The sequence below is a fragment of the Solea solea genome, chromosome 18 (genome assembly GCF_958295425.1).
Source record: "Solea solea chromosome 18, fSolSol10.1, whole genome shotgun sequence".
Classification (NCBI taxonomy): Eukaryota; Metazoa; Chordata; class Actinopteri; order Pleuronectiformes; family Soleidae; genus Solea; species Solea solea.
In genome coordinates, this window is record NC_081151.1 from 20,546,712 (window position 1) to 20,564,485 (window position 17,774).

The 17,774-nt window shown below is 44.0% G+C and overlaps 1 protein-coding gene across 5 annotated transcripts in view; it reads right to left on the bottom strand.

The window, feature by feature from the left end:
- Nucleotides 1-17,774, bottom strand: part of LOC131444765 (doublecortin domain-containing protein 2C) — a 303,607-nt gene that overhangs the window by 171,317 nt on the left and 114,516 nt on the right. For 4 of the 5 annotated variants that reach the window (XM_058615393.1, XM_058615391.1, XM_058615392.1 and 1 more), the window contains exons 11-12: nt 7,063-7,135; nt 6,838-6,946 (exon numbers count right to left, since the gene is read on the bottom strand). The exons of the other annotated variant lie outside the window; for it this stretch is intronic. The gene's annotated coding sequence lies outside the window, so the exon portion shown is untranslated. The remainder of the gene's footprint in view (nt 1-6,837; nt 6,947-7,062; nt 7,136-17,774) is intronic. 5 annotated transcript variants of the gene reach the window in all.

The window sequence follows — 17,774 nt, forward strand, 5'->3', positions numbered from 1 at the left end:
AATTTCAGATTTTGCTAAAGGTGAGAAAATCTTTTTGCCCCCGCCCCCCCCCGCCCGCTCCTGATTATCTCACACGCAGTTCTGCATCCTCCTCCAAACAAATCTCCTGCTCCAAAGGGCCCAAGCTCCATTAATAATTCCCTCTCTAATCTCCTCCTTCCATCTGATCAGATCTTTTCTTCGCGGCGCCTCTCCATTTCTCACCTGCCCAGAAACTCCATCAACACCTCCTCCCCTCCCTCTGCGCGGGGTTCGCCACTTTTGATGTCCTGTTGTTAGCTTAAAATGAGCTTTAACAACTGTATAATCTGAAATAACATCGCCGCGGCCAATTCCTGGAAGGGCAAGAAAGAGTGGAGGAGAAGACGGACTGGGTGTGGAGGAGGGGGGAGAGAAAGAACATGTTCTGAGCTAATGGATGTCCCCTGGATGTGTAATGTAATAATTTTTGGTGAAAAGGAGTAGGGAGTAGTATGGGAGGGAAGAAAAAAGATGAAATGGATGGATGAGTAGGGGAATAGATGAATTGAGGGCATGGTGAGAGGTAGCTATTGAAAGAGGGAGTAAGGAGAGGGAGCAAAGCAGATGGAGGCAGGGAGAGAGAGAGAGAGAGGTTGGGCTGATTTAATCTATTTGCAGGGCCTCTGGTTGCTCCTCTCAGACCACTCTGACAGGCAGAAAACCATTTGGCAGACTGATCAAAATTATAACCTCATACCCTTCTCACATCACATAAGCAGATGGCAAGCGAGTGGTCACTTTCCTGACTTCCTTCTGCCAACGTCGCCACAGAAAGTATGACAAGAGCTGATTATGTGTTGAGGGTTGTGTTTTCTTTCGATGGTGCAACTCTATTGCCATTCTTTCATCCTGAATGTGTTACTGCTGTGATCGTGCAAACTGGTCTGCGTCCACTCTGAGACTCTCCAACATCATCATCCAGATGCACCAAGAGACGGCGTGTTTTGTTTTTGTACGCGTGTGTTCTTAGATGCCGCTGCACGTCTTGAAAATATGATTTTTTTTTGATGCACCCACAGATTAAAACATTGGCTGCAAGTTCCTCTGATGTTTAATTCATAATCATTATGCAACTCACTACCAGGGGCGAGCCTTTGCTCCAGCCCAGTCATCTTTCATTCCATTATTACAGATCGTAATCTCCAGTGCTGCAGAGGAAGGGGAAAAAAACCATGCTCTACTTCTATGTCAACCATGACTCATCATTACACTCTACAGCCTCAGCAAGTAGCTGCTGCTGCACCACCACTCCTCACTGTCCTCATCAGGAGTAATTCCCATTTCCTTCTTTCCTCTTTACCTAGCATTAAGTAGCCAGACCTCCTCCCTTTCCTCCATTCAAATCACTGGTGTTGGATGTCACTAACAGCACTTACTGGTCCTGCAGCACGGCAGAGCAGCCTGCAGCTGCCCGGCTGCCAGTCCCTGGTGTGGTCAGAGTAGGAGGCCTATTGTGGCCAAGTCATTGATCGAGAGGAGTAATGGATCTGGCTTAGGCTGATAATGCATGATGTAATTGTCAGAGGAGTTTAATTATATGCTTATTACATGAGGCACCGAGTATTCGGGCTCCCTGCCCGTTTACTGCACACTTGCCGTGAAGGCCGCGAGGACGAAGGGGCGAAAAAAGAAATCACACGAGTCGTTTAAGAGGGAAGATTGGAGGGTCTCGTGTTTGCACTCGGCTACCACTTAAACTGAAATGTATTTATTTGTATTTATTATGATGGTGTTCATTTGGTTTTGAGAAGCCATATGCCCTGTATCTCCACACGTATGGGGGGCGTCCAGTTAATCTCAAAGAAATTCTATCACGCAGTCCCCCCGTATCTCCTCATCCGCTCATCCCTCCAGGCCACGGCGAAGCATAATAGTGGTCTCGTCACATGTCTGAGTGCATACGCTACACTGGGCAATGCTTTTCAATTACCTTTGCTGGAGCCCTTGACGAAAACACACGGCACATGTTATTGTCTGAGGCAAAATGCTTAGGTCAGACGGCGCAGAGAAATAAAATATACCTTATGTCATTTCCTTTGACAGTTGTCCTTTCCCAGCTGCTGAATAGAGGTCGCCACATGTGTGTGTGTTGCTACGGCGGTGTAGCCGTGCGGGGACGTAAACAGTCCAGTCCATACGCAGCATTCCACTGATGATGTTCATACCCCTGACATAACCTCGCGAGCACCTGCGTGAGAAACCCACAGGTTTTACATTACAGACCGTAACCCGATCATTAGCGGCGGAAAAAAAAACGAGACGTCGCAGGGAGATGAAACGGATAAAATCGAGACAGATTTACAACGTGGGTAAAAGAGGAAAGAGCATGTCGAGACACACAGAACGAATAGAAATATGTCAATCCACCACGTAATTGTGCAACATGCTGAATCAACAGCAGATCCCCCATGAGTCACACTTAGAAGAATCTCTCACTGGACAGCGGCTTACGTCACTGTTTATGGCCTCCTCTGATATTAGCCCCGGTGATTCATAACGTGTGAGACAGAAATGTGTCAGCGCTGCATAAGTCATGCCCAGCAATGCTCAGGCCACTTTTACCTGCAGGGTTCAGATTGCTAAATAAATCCTATTAATCATGTTTTTTTTTTGGAGGAATAAGGAGGGAGGGAGGGGTTGGAAATCTCCTGGTGTCCGTCCATGTTGGAGGCTGCATTAATGAGCTTCAAGTAGTGAACAGCGGCGGAGACTGGGCCTGTAATGGTGTCCGCCTGGAATAGTGTGTGTGTGTGTTAGTGAGAGACAGAGGAGAGATGGAATTCACGGGAGGTTGTTTGTATGTTTGTGAACCGGGGACACACACAAATCATGGAGAAGATCACTGGCTCCGGCTGCCACAGTCAGCTCTGTGGATCTGCCGCTCTGCACAACATCCAGCTGCGAAACTGGCAGATACCCAGCTATGCATTTTATGTGTTTCCAATATGTAATAACCAAGGCTTTGGCAGGAATTTGCCTGATTTTACACACACACACACACACAGACACAAACTTTTGGGAAAAGGCAGATAAATAAACATAAAGTGCAGCATTTGAACCGAAACATTACATCCAGCCGCCTTGTGAACATTAGTTTTGGAGGTTACACTCCAGCCCTATTTGCAGCATTTAGCAATTAGGCGGAAATGCTCCGATCAAATATGGAACAACAAACACAAGTGGTTATCTTTTTTTATAATCTCATGTATGGAAATGAGTGTTTGATTTTCTCCTCATGCAAATGAGATTTTCAATTAACTTTAAAAAAAAATAAAAAAATAAAAAAATCTGGGGCTTGGCAGAGCGTTGCGCACTCGTCTATTGTGTCCTCACCACACAGAAATAAATTATGAATACCTTAATAGCATTCCACATTTGAGATAATTATGGCGCTGGGGGAGGAGGGATGGTGTCTTTTAACATGCAAATAAAATACACTACTTTGTTTTCCGTTGCCAAGATCAATCATAATTGAGCAGGTACACACAATCACTGGGGTAATTTGATGACCCATTTTATTTTTGGATCACACGGCCCAAAACGTCGCTGCTCCTCTCCACTGCTTTTGCACGTCTACTCCGCGCTCACTCACTTCATTAAAAGAATCAAAAGACTCTACATGTACATGCTAACGGCAAAGCACACTGCATGTCACTGTGTTTTCCCTGCTCACTACCTCAATAACACAACTTCTTCTCTTCTTTTTTTCTTCTCCTTCTGAGAAAGACGAGCATTCCCGCTCTCACTTTCCGCGGCTTCGTTTGGAAGTCTATGTGCTTCTCAGAGAGCGGAGGAGTAATTGAATGTAGTTGCACTCTGATCTCGAGTCATTCTGAAATCCTTATCAAAGTGTCTTGAGTTCAAAAGATAAAGGGGGTTGCAGGGCAGAGCGGCTCTGCCGCGCACACGCTAATGAATGTTCCGACGGCGGATGGGTGAGCCAGGCACCAGACAAAATCATTAACAATGAATCGTGTACTCGCACAGGGAACAAATGTACAGTCGGTGCGGTTTTTAAACACACAGAGATTACTCGCACGTACTCGCACGGACACCCGCGCACAAACCCATCGACACGCAGACAAACAAATACATAATTTCCAGGCCAATTAGCCTGTACACGGACTGACATAGACGTTACAGAGCCTCGGCTTTGTCCTCCCTAAGGGCGGACGAGTTATGAGTTTGGCCTAGTCTTATGCAAGTTGCCTTCTTCACACTCCCTGTGGGTTTTGTGAACAGCACTGAGTCGCTGTCTAATATAATCTTGTGGACCCTGGGGGGGGGGGGGAGCCAAAGCTCTCAAAGAAAGAAAGAAAGAGAGGGAAAGATGGCAGGAGGTCATTCAAAGTCATGTCTGGACGGGGATTTGAGGGACTACCATGATCAAAAGATCACAAGGAGGGGGGGAATGGGGTTGTTACATATTGTATGTCACCTTCAAGTGGAGTGTGCGCCGTCAACACATGTTTGCGTACGCCCCGTGAGCACACGCGTCACTTTGGTTTTAAAAGTGCTAAAAGCAAAAAAGACGATGGAGACGAAGTACCCGGAGTCAGACGCGTGTCCGGGTTTACCGCACAGCTGTACGGTCATCCGCCGAACACTTGGGTGAGTCAAACACTTAGAGGGATACGAGTGTGTGTGTCTGTGTGTGTGTGTGTGTGTACAGTGTGCGCTGCAAAAATGAGTGCGTTGAGACTGATGTGAAGACTTTTGAGAGCTGCTGGGTGTGTTTACTACTGGATCTCCACCGTACCAGGGGCTAATTCCGCAGGCCTCTGCACACTCACAAGTATCAATCTTCCCTGACCTGGCCTAGAGCTGCATCCTCCCAGAGGAAGTAACCCTCCCCTTCTTCCTCCTTCTCTTTCCATCCAACTCCCTCTTCTTCCCTACCCCTTTCCGTTACAGCCTCCTTTTATTTCCCCTCCTTCTCGGGTTTTCTCATTTCCTGTTACTCACTCACCTTCTCATTCCACCTCCCTCTTCCTCTCCTCCCCCCCCCCCTCCATCTCTCTTCCTCTATCTGACCTCATCCCTCCACTAAATCTCTCCTCTGTCAAGTGAAGCACCGGGAACGCGGAAGTTGTGAACTTGTGAGGAGTGAGATCAATAAAGCAAGGACAGGCTGAACGATCCGCCCAGAGACAATGCATTCCGTGCCGAGCGCTGGCACTACGGGCCATAAATCCTGCCATGCGGGCCGTCTGCTGGGCAGCGGGCGCCGGGCCGTCATCATCATCGCCCTCGTCATCTTGAGCGAGCGTCGGAGTCACTGTAAACAGTTACGTCAGCCCTCCCATCACTGCCAGTGGCAAAGATAAATCCATATTAGCCGGAGTGATGAAAACGACTTTGATGCACGGTCATAACTGAGTCGCATCAGTGAAATATGAGCAGGCCCGCGTCGTATATGTCATGACAACATACTGTAGATGGGTTTTCATGCGAGGGGAGGCGCACACACACTGGCAGGGGCGAGCTCACTGTAAGCTGCTGATGATAAGTGTGATTGCCGGCGGCGCGGAGGCATAATCTGCAACCTCCGAGAACTCGAATGCATCTTTGACCTTTTCTCCGTGATGATCCATGTTATCGTGGACGCTAATCTAGCGACAGATGAAAGATACGGAAATCTAAATCACGAGATACAGAAAAGGTGCATGCCCGACGCCGCGAGAGTCAACACTAACCAGAGCAACTTTTGGGTCCACGTTTGTTAGAGGAGAAGCCACAAAAAATATTTTATTTATATTCCATACATAAATAGCACGCTGTTTGGTCCCATCCCAGCAGTCTTCATATTTCCCGGCGACATTATCAGCTGTTTCCATCATGTGCAAAGCGGGAAATAAATTGCATTTTTGCCAGTGGTTCTGTGGCTGCAGACAGCAGGAGGAGCATTATAATATAAAACATGAATAAACAAAATCACTCATGAGCAAATGTGCAGGAGCATGGGGAGGTAATCTCCTTTAGGCATGGTCCTTGAAATTAACTCAAAGAATCTGCACATGAAACGTGTTAAGAAGATTAATCAAATATTTCTCCTCCCCTGCCACCGCACCCCGACGCCCACCCTCCATTCAAAGTTTCCTTTTTTTCCTTCCTTTTTTTTATTCAAACATTATGGTAATAATGCTGTTTATGTATTATTGTGCTAACTTGAGGAAGATTGCTTGGCCACAGGTGAACCAGAGTGAGGCAAAAGGGGGATAACGCTGTATGGGTGAAATTGTCATATCATCTGTTTTCTAATGTGGCTTAGGCTTGGCCGTGAGTGTGCCAAAAGTGGATGGCGGAGAACGCGCCACACAGTGTGCACAGGGCCAGTGGGCCTGAATAAGCCACAGAGCAAGTGAACTGGGCTGATAATACTTTTAAACTTTGGAAAAGTGTAATTGGAAAACTTGAAAAAACTGCACAGGAGAGAAGGCAAGCGTTGGTTCGGAGAATATTGGTCGACTGTCACCATACACGTCCGGGATTTAGTATTAAGAGGCGCCTCTTGATGCACAGCAGAGAGTATACTCTCTTTTTTTTCCCCCCAGTGTTTTTCTCCCCTTCTATAAATGCACAGAACCTGCTGTATACTATGGCATCCACAAAAGTTTGAAGTCAGCATTAAAACACACACACATGTGCAAATGAATCCCAAGACAAAGTGTTTTGAATCACAAATTAGTAGCACTGAATCAACTGCAATATGCATCCCATAATTTATCGGCGTCCCACTGGTGAAATCTGCTGGATAAACATCATTCCCCCCCCCCCCCACACACACACACACACACACACACACACTTTGCCTACCTCCTCATGGTCATACGGCAATTACACGCTATGATGTGAGCGGCGTTCGGGAGCGACGGTTAAAGAATCCAGGATCAGATGCCACTCATACGTCCTTCATCTGAAATGGCTGTCAGACACAAGTGCAGGTAAATCACTCATGTGTCCATGTAATCATGCAAATATGCATTATCCCTCATGTGCCGCACACCGCGTGTCACTCATTTATGCATGTTTTCTTCGTACCTCATCGCCCACAGCCCGTTTCAGTTCAACGCAGCGCTGGTTTAAACCCACTTGGTTTTTTTTGGGACGGCGTCTAAATGGAAAAGAAATGGATAAGATCTGGTAAACTGGAAGGGATGGTTGTGAACTTTTTTTTTATTTTACTGGCCTCACAAAGTGACAGACTTCAGCTCGTCCAAAACTCTGCTGCTCGTTTATTAACCAGAACCAGGAAGAGAGGGAGCATATGAGTCCAGTCTTAGCTGCACCTACACCGGCTTCCTGTAACATTACGAGTTGACTTTAAGCTCCTCCTCCTCGTATACAAAGCACTTCATTGGCTACGACCAAGCTACATTGCCAACTCCCTTGTTAGCTGTGTGCAGTCGAGAGAATTGGGGTTACATACGCCTCTAAACTTTGAAACACACTACCCTTAGATAACAAGCATGCCAGCTCACTAGATATTTATTAAAAGAAGACTTTCAACTTAATATTTTAAAGTTAAAACAGGGTTTTAACCTCTTGACTCAAGCGTTTTCCTTTTCTATTCCACCCTGTGTTGTATTATTACTGATTTATTTGCATCTTTTGTTTTTAAATGTCATTTTCCTTTTATTGTGAAGCACTTTGAGCTGCAATCCTTGTATGAAAGGTGCTATTCAAATAAAGTTTATTATTATTAATTCTTTTTACAAACAGATATACGTTGCACACATTAAACACAAAAATGAAACATCCAAACGGTACGAAATTCATATTTGACTGTGTAATTGGAGGCGTAACTACGTGACAAATAGAGAAGTACTGTACGACGCGGTAAAGCTATAAATTAAAAGGCACCAGAATCCATCTCAAAGGAGCAGCCAGTGTGACAAAACAAGCCCGCGCGGCCTTCACTTTCACACACAATCGAGGCAGAGTGACAGAATTTTGAGCGGCAAAGTCACACTCAGACCTTGGAATATGTTATGCTATGGCTCTCGGGCAGAGCGTATGGATATTGGAGCGACTATAGGGGAGGCGGAAAAAGGAGGGGCTGAGTTTGTGAAAGTCCCAAGTGAACCGAGCGTGTGCACGGTTGAACAGTCGGTGGCTTGGTCTGGCCCGCGATGACTGATGAGATGGCAGTGGACCTTGGAGGTTTGGGTGATAGCCTTTCAGTGTGTGATTCACGGGGAGCGCCCTGTGCACTGACATCCCCTCTCGCTGTGATTGAGTTCACAATCCTGCACCATTCTGCCCAAGTATATATGCCCCCCCCCCCCCAATAAATAAATGGCAGAATCATGAGATCCCAAATGCAATACAGTCTGTGAAACAGTCCGGGATACATCCACCTACACGGCAGATAAGATGATCTGTTAAAGTCTTTTTTTTTGTTATTCTTATTATCAGTTTTATAACCAGGAAGTAGCTGTGTCTAACCAGGAAAAACCTACTGCAACTGCTTCACACATTGATTTAAATACAACACAAACAAGGTAAACTATGTTAATTAGTGTGTTTTAAAGGTGGTAGTACGCTGATATCACACTCCCAGAGCTATTCTAAGCTAAACACACTATCTCCAGGCTGTAGTTTCATATTTAATAGACAGATACGGCCGTGGTATCCACTTTCTCGTATAACTCTCAAATTAGAACGTTTCCAAAAATCTTTAAGTCTTGTGTGTTTTTCCTCTCAAACCAGACACACACACACACACACACACCTCTGGCGAAGCACTTGATATCATGTAAAAGGAGGATTTGCACAAATAACCCAATAATCTCCAACAGCTAGTAACGGGGGTGACGTAATTGTTGCTGTTGGTGAATAACGAGGCAATATGGAGGTGAGTCATTCCTCGGTGAGAGAGAGGGGGGGGGGGGTTCTTAAGCCAAAGACTTAAAGCAGATAAGCCTGTTTGGGCTAATGAATGAGCACATTCAAAGATGTCATCTGAGATTCCTCTTCCTCCTGTTAATGTCAACAGGACACACTGAAGTACACACGTGTCATAAAACCACTGGGGTTTTGACGTAGTCAACAGAGACTGCCCGCTTTGCCATCTCACCGCTCACTTTCTTCACGAATATCAAAGCACTGGGGCAACGTTTGTTTTTTCCACCACTTCCCCGTTATTAATTGGGGTGAAATTAACTGCGCTCGAAAACGAGCGTGTGCGGCGTACTGAGCGGCCCACAAAACAAAAACGCCGGCGCCATGTGACAACGATAGGGATCGGGGGGTATCGGGGGGAAGCGGCAGGACACGTCGTCTGTCCAGACCTCAGATGTTCCAACATGAGAGCTGCTCGTCTTATCAGTCTCCCCCCCCCACCCCCGAAATGGCCGTCTAATTGGGTACATGTTTCTATGAAATGTGTATAAATTGAAGATAATTGCTTTTGTGTGCATGCAAATGCAAATTTCCCTCCATAATAGCTATCAAGAGGAATATACAAACTAGTTCAGTGGGTTCCTGTATCACGGCTGTAAGAACAATAAAGAAATGCAGGCTGTGCACACAGTCCTGATGTCATGCAAATGCAAATGTGAGACAGAACCACTATATCTCGTCCTTTCTCGTGCTCCTATGGTAATTACGGACTTAAACCTATACAACTGTGGCCTCCTCGTCTCGTGCGTTCTCTCCGGAGGATAGAGCGCGGACATGAAATACAGAACACTTTTCTGAGGCAATGCACCCACTTGAGATGCTGACTGCTTGTGATAACTCCAGGGTTCAATGTCCCATAGGCAGAGCTTTGGAATAATCCATTCTCCATACAGATTTCTGGCACGGAAAGCTGCTTTATCCCATTATCACAGGCATTATACAAATGTATACCGCTGTAATCCACACACTTAGAGCGCCTGATGCTTTTGGAAAAAAAAAAAAAAACATGTTGACGGCGACAAACGGCTTCTGATAGCACCGCACAAACAGCGTCACAAGTCCACACGCGCTCTGGATGTAGGCTCACCGAGACAATGACTGCATCAAAAAAGTTTGTGTTTGTTTGTGCGCGTGCACGTGCGTTTGAGGCGACGAGCAAACTCGTTTATGAGGGGAGATGTTGCGTGTACAAACGCTGGTGCTGACCGTTTGGGGGGGGGGGGGGGGGGGGCGGGGGTGTTTAACATATCCAAGGTCTCCAGCAGAGAGACACACAGAGGCACGCGCCGGGTCGCGGGGGATGCTGATCGCTCTGTGAACTCAGCAGGTGGTTGAGCGCGAGATGTGATAACTAGATGACAACAGTGGTGGAGCTGGTCTGTCCCTGATGTACTGTATTTGCCTAATAACAGAGCAGGCAGCAGAGGTCTGGGTGTGATGAGGGAGAACCCCCACAACCTCCCTCCCTCCCTCCCTCCCTATCACAAACCCCAGAAGAAGACATACACACAGCCTCATATAGGGCCACGTGACCCATGAAGGATGAAGAAGAAGAAAAATCTGAAGCGTCTGCTCAAAGGAAGAAAGACAGAAAATGATTTTCCTCAGCTGGTTTTAACTGTGAAACTTGGACCAGCACGACTGCTGGGTCTGGGCAGCGTTTTGCAGACATTATTGTCAGGTGAAGCTTACTAACTGATGGCAGAATGAATTCATGCTTCACTGGCTGCCGGTGCACTGGCAGATGTGCACAGCTCGCCACTCTCTGCCACCTCTGTAATTGACATCTGCATGTAAGAGAATGGCAGCAGCACCGCTCCGTGCCATGTTCCTGGCTGACACGGCGGAGAATAAGCAGCGCACACCAGGGGAGGTTTGCGTCAACTGTCGCTATCTGTGCCTGAGAGTGCTCCGGCATTAATGGAACATATTAAGCCTCAAATTATGGAATCATATATAGCAGCTGTTGATCATATTTGGCTAAAACAACTGCCTTCAGGGGGGGGGGGCCTGAAAAATTACTTTATGCTAAAAAAAAAAGAAGGAAAAGGATAAAGACATCCTTTGAGGACGGTGCAGAACTAACAACAACAGAATGATCAATAGAACAAGGCGTTTGCACAAGTTACTACATTTCAGTGATTAAATCCATACATGTGGTGTCCTGTTATTGGTGCAAACTTTGGGCTATTTGATTTATTTAGTTGTAACATACTATCCCTGCCTGATGCCTTAACCCTTTAACACCCCCTATTCTTTGTCTATTTTTACCATAAATGGCCCAGAAAATGTCCTGTGAGTGAGTATTTTTGCTCATAACTGTCAATATCTGGCAGTTATTTACAGTTAACTGTTAAAATACTGTTTAAAATGAAGAAAAAACACTTTTCTGGAGAGAAAACACTGTAGTCATACATGAACACCTGCTGTATGTATTTAAAATAACATTTGTTGGATTTTACATCTCAATGCCCAAAAACGGGCCAAAAAAATGGAAACTATGTACAGGTGTTTTTCCAACTCTCTCCTCTCTGGTGACAAAGACGCTGATTCGCCGGCTTCCTGCAATGGCGTGAGTGAAATTCCCATAATAACCACCCGTTTGATACGACGTGCCACTTCTCAGGTTTCAGAAACCGTTGGCATTTTTCTGATAGCACAAACGGTCGCGTAATTACGGACGTGTCGTCTGCCATACGCTCGGTGTTAAAGGGTTAATTTATTTTCCCCATTATTGTCATCCTTTATTTTCAAAATATAAATAAACTGTCCAGTAACACATACTGTACGTTAAAAAGGAAGTGCATATCGCAAATTATTACATGTACACTGGGCAAAATTAACTTCTACCTTCAACAGGGATTAGGCACAGCCACCATAACTAATCAGATTTCTATGATAGAGAGAATTCATTGAGATTTACTGCGGGCTCCCCTCCATTTGGGGTTAATGAGTGTCTTCCACAGCCTCCTCATAGCTATTTCATACCTCGGGGATTTGAATAATTCCCATTGATAGTCTCAAAATCTCAAATGAGACAGGATTAATCAAAAGCACCGAAAGTAAAGCTGATGAGGGTGACGCGCCGCATGAGGATGAGGACATCCAAATCGGGAGGAAGGTGACTAGTTATACACAGTGGGAAACAGATTCACATTATTTCAAAAGGGCTGGTGGGGGTCTGTGACTTAAACAGCGCAAGAAGATTCACATGTGAGCACAATGATATTTAGACCTTGAAGAGTCCCCCCACATTTCTACTGTAGCTGTCATTTTTAATAATAATATGGAAATAGCCCATGGTATGAGAGGTTTTTTTCTTATGGTCTACTAAGGTTGAAATATGGTCGTATTTTTAATTTGGAACCAGAACGACACTTCATCTCTTTTGTATGTTTAGAAACATCATATTAGATCATAGACCATACATTAAAAGTGGATATAGTCTCAAAAATAGACTCAATAGTCACTAGGGGTCGATTTCACTGGTTGTGAAAAAGAAGGTCTATGGGAAAATGAGTCTCACTTGATTTATAACGTCAGTAAGAGAGTTAATGAGCTCAATCCCTAGTTTCGGCTCTTCTTCAATAGCACATGGTGTCACATTTAGCAGTGATGGGAGTCACAAGTAAGTCATTCCTGCAAGAATCGAGCGAGTCAAGTCGAGTCCCTGCTCTAAATCAATCAAATAAGAAGTGAAGTCATATGAATATAGAGGATGGAGGTGATTTCCCAGGTATTCCACATTTAAATATGTTAAAATCCTCTGTGGGATTTGAGTTGTTGAATTAAATTTCACGTTGTGGTGTTGGTGTCGCTCGGTTGCCAGGTTTGTACGAAAAGGTCTACAAAAGCAGGCACCCAACGTTTTCCCGTGTTTCAAAGACAAATTGTAACATTAACCCCCTCAATATTTGAGAAAATGTAAATATTTCACAAGTCAAGTAATTCTGAGTCTGTAAGTCCGTTAGTCAAGCAACCCTAACACCCAAATCTCAATATGTCCGTCTGAAATTTCTTTTTGCTTATTTTAACCATAAAAGGACCAGAGAGTGTCCTGTGAGTAAGTGTTTTTAACATAACATTCAATATCTGCCATTTATTTACAATTTACTGCATGTTAAAATAGTGTATTAACAATTTAAAATGAAGAAAAACAAAGTTTTATTTAGAAAAAACACTGTAGCTGTTCACGGACACCAGATTTTGTGTGTTAAATTTGAAATTTTAACAGTATAAAACATATTTAAAATAACATTTGTTTGAGTCTTTGTCTCAATGTGCAAAAACAAGCCAAAAAATGGAAACTTATGTAGAGGCGTTTTTCAAACTCCCTCTTCTCTGGTGACAAAGACGCTGATTCACCGGTTTCCTGCAACAATGCGAGTGAAATTACCGTAATAACCACACGTTGGCTTTCAGAAACCGTTGGAATTTTTCCTGATTACAAATGTGCACAAATATGCACAAGCGTTCACAAATGTGCTACATAGCACATATACGTCGCACATAGCATTAGCCGAATCATGATTCTGGAGGCTTCCGAACAGAAGTTCAGATTCTTATGGGCGACCTCATGATCAACTACCACTTGAATCAGATTGACAACGCGTAAAAGGAAGCTGTATATGAAACCAAAACGTTCAGTCGGTTGATTATCATGTTTAAAAATGTGTGTTTGGGCAAAAATATTCAATCTATTGTACATTTCTTTATTGCTCTTTCAAGCCCATCCATTTACTTCACATCATGGTTTCCAAGCTGCTCACAACCACCACTGTCTATCCTCCCACAACCCTTCATTTATCTCAGACGAGTCCAATTTCATTATGCACAGCAGGGCTGTTGAAAGGCACGTAGAACTTGAGTACTTGCAGGGTGGTCGTCCTATGTGGTGCGGGCACTGGTATTTAAGTTCCACGGGATAAATCATTGATGTCAATTCAGTTACTGATGAGGCATGAATACATATGGCGAATTCTGTTCAGACGTGATTTATTTTAATTGTCACGCAGGGACCTGCTATTACACTGCTGCAGGATGGGTCACTGCATTAGAAAATTAAAGCAGAGGCTCTAGGTTGAAATCTATTTGTAAATTCTGGCCTGTGGGATAATTGTGCTGAGCGCATATAAATGCCCTCCCAGAGAGGCTTGAACTTCTAAACAGTCACCTGGGTGCGCCGCTCCCCTCTCAGGTGGAGTCTGTCACTGTGCGCAGTCTGAGGGAACTCAAATTAAGCTGCAGCAAAGGCACACGTCTTACATGAATGAGCATGCGTCTGCGGCGTGGGATGTAAGGCCAGCGAGTGTGTGGCATGCCGGAGGCTACTTATGTGATTGGCTTCAATTCCATGGATCATTTAATGTGTTTCTTCATCCATTTTTTTGGGGGGGGCGATAGATCAGTGCAACGTGGGGCGTTTAATTGCAGTTTGTAGTGATCCTTAAAACAACTCGGGGTTTATGCAATTAAAGTAGTGAAACTGCTGTGGATTCATGGTAGTTACGCTGGTGATGTGACAGCACTGTTGATATCAATCACTTACTGTATGTGAGTGTGTGCTGACAGCTCGTCAGCATGAAGTACAAATCCAGGTCTAAAACTCTCACTGTGTTTGTTTTGAGAACGGCTCCCCAAAGGGCTTTTCCCCCTGGTGCTGATGTCATATTTACAGGCAGACAGGCCGGGACCCCCAAAACGCCACATGACAGGGTCAGAGAGCACACTATAGTTTCTAAAACTGCTCTTTCACATGGCCTTTTGTGTGTTGTTGTCATCAGTGTCTTTCTTTTTTGTTTTGTTTTGATGTTTCTTACAGTTTGGGACCACAGTGTTCCAGACTAGAGATGTGCTCAAGGGAGGAAACAGAGGTCATGAGTTTGTTCAGTGTCTGAAAAATATGACTTTTCTCCTTCACAGCCAACTTTATCCTTAGCTTGCTCTAACTTTGTCACTTTCTTCACTGCACGGAGCAATAATTCACAAAGGAAAAATTCATCTGAATATTACTATCATAGATTATATATTCGATATTATGGTAGTTGTAGTATTAAGCCGTGTTTCCACTACATGGACCTAGCTCGACTCGGCTTGCTTGTACACGGATATTTTAGACATTTCCTTGGTAATTGTTGGAGATTAACGCAAGTTTTTTAGGATTTTTAAGTCTTTTTAACTCATCTACAGTTCGGCATTGTTCGGCTTGATTCTTGTGTCGGACGTCAAACTCATGACTCTTCTAAGCAGGTAGTCAAAAGTGCACCAGGTACCAAAATAACAATGATGAGGTGGGATGTGCCGCGCTTGTGGAAAAGGGGCTCTTGACCCAAATTTTGATATTAAAATATTGTGAAATATTTAGAAAACTCATGCTTTCTAAGATAGCATTCCATAATGGGAAAGAACGTGGGTATGGCACATAACTATAGTGCATATTTTACTGTTGGGCAGAAAATCTTGGCTCACTTGGATTGAAGCCCAAACTCTCTGAGGTCAATATTCCAATATGAGTGTACTTATCGGGAGTATTTCACATTGTTGGTTGCAAAGAGCTTGAACTGAAGAACCTTGAGTTTTTAACAGCACAAGTTCCCTAATTTCAGCAAAATTAAACATCACACAGTATGTCCTTTTCCACATTGCTTAAAAAACAACTACTATCTTTCTTTCCAAGAGTGAAAGATTGAAAAGTAGCTTCCTTTATTCTGAGAGGTCACTGAATATCATTTTTAATAGACCCATGTATTGTTTTTCTAAAGCAGAAACCCCTTGCTTCCAAATAGGCTTTTTTTTCCAATAACGATCACTCATGAGCAGAGTGGGTAGTCGGCCTGAAATAATGAGATCCAATTTCCCTTTCTTTCTACCTTTGCCTTCCGAAGGTAAAGTCAGTTTTAAGTAGAGGAAAGAAGATGATAGATTGGTTGAGAGGGTTTCTGAAGAGAAATAAGATAAAGAGAAGAAGAAGAAGAAGAAGAAGAAGAGACCAAGGAAGAGAAGCAGTCTCCTCAAAGTGCTGCGTAATGTGCTCCCCCCTTTTAAAATGCCACGGTACATCTCGATCCTCCATCGACATCTCAGGAAGCAAGAGGAGGAAGTACAAATGAGATCATGACAATTGGAAAAATTCCCCGCAATGTCAATCAAATGTGAAAAAAAAAAAAAAAAAAGCCAGGCAAATCAATTATCCAGTTAGTGGCACATAAACAGACCGTATGAAGGCTGGAGGAACGCGGAGCTGAAGCAAGCCTGTCAGAGCTTCTGAGGAACGACAGTCATGAGTTCGTGTGCAAATCTTTTCAATTGACATTCCGTCGTCATGTGAGCTCTTGTTGCCAAATAAACTCGTAAATCAGAGAACAGAGGATGTCATCATTTACATAAACAAACATATCTCCGGTTGCTGGATGTCAAACAACGTAGCTCCCAATCAAACCTCTGCAATCAGCAGGGGAGGGACGCCGTCTTTGGGGACGACCTGTCTACATTACACATTTTTATGGTTGTATTTAGAATAACTGAGCTAGAAATGGAGAGAATAGGCTCATTGTGTCATGTGTTAACGCGACCCTCATGTGGAGGATAAAGCGGTAGATGATGGATGGATGGACACTAAATTGACCTTAGGTGGATGGTTGCTTATCTCTATGTGTCCCTGTGATGGACTGGCAAACTGTCCAGAGTAGAGCTGAAACGATTAATCGATTATTAATCGATTACTAAATTAATCAACAACTATTTTGATAATCGAATAATCGGTTTGAAGCTTTTTTCATTTTTAAAACAATATTTCCGATTGTTTAAGCTTCTTAAATGTGAGTATTTTCTTCATTTCTTTGCTCTGGATAACAAAGAAAGCATTAAAAGTCAATGATTTTGGTTTGTGGACAAAACAAGACATTTGAGAACATCATCATTTCCAGGTTTGACGAACACCGGTCAACATTTTTTGAACACCAAACGTTTAATCGAGAAAACAATCGACAGATTCTAGTTCTAGTTCCATGTTTATGGTACAGATGTCAGGGTGTTTTTCTAAAATGTACGACAACTGGACATTTTGCTATTCAAGAGTGAGGAGCAGGGGCCACAATAACATGTAGCACTATTACAAATGCAGGCTCGTCTCTTTGACTGCTGACAGGCCTCAGCATTGTTCTCCCCGCACATCTGCTGAGAGACTTTTTTGTTTGTTTTATAAGTAAAGACTACAGCGTACACTTGATGATTTGTCATAAATACTTAACTATAGCAAAAAACCTGCTCGCCTTGTTGTGACATCTGCTTTGACAGAGCCCATCATCACTGTCCGACCTCTTTGTGCAGCTGCGCGAGTCGAGTTGATGGCATTGTACTTAAAACTACTGCATCGCATTAAATATTAATTGGCTTTGTCTCTGGTGTCACAGTCGGTGGTTATGTCTCTCGTATTTGGATGTGTGGCAGTTTCCTTTGAGCATCACGACCCCTTTTCCTCTGATTGTGTAACATTTGTTCATTGTGAATTTTACGGGCTTCATAATTCTTTTGCCCATTGTAGGAAACATCATTGTGCCTTTCGTGAAACCAGCAGTGGAAATTCATACCTCCTGTACTTGAAGTCATGTTACACAAACAGACATTTCTTGGTCTGAGTGGATTGGATCATGTGTTTTTCTTTTTCTTTTCCACAATTCAAATCTTTGGACTGGCTCTCAGACAGTGTATAATACAGATGTGATATCTAGGTCACGGATGTCCCAATATAGAAGCCATGCTGCCTGCCTGATAATCAGTAATCCACTTTGCTCTGGCCTGGCCACTGACCCCTGCTGACCTCCTTGGAAATTGATTTTGCGCTTGAACCC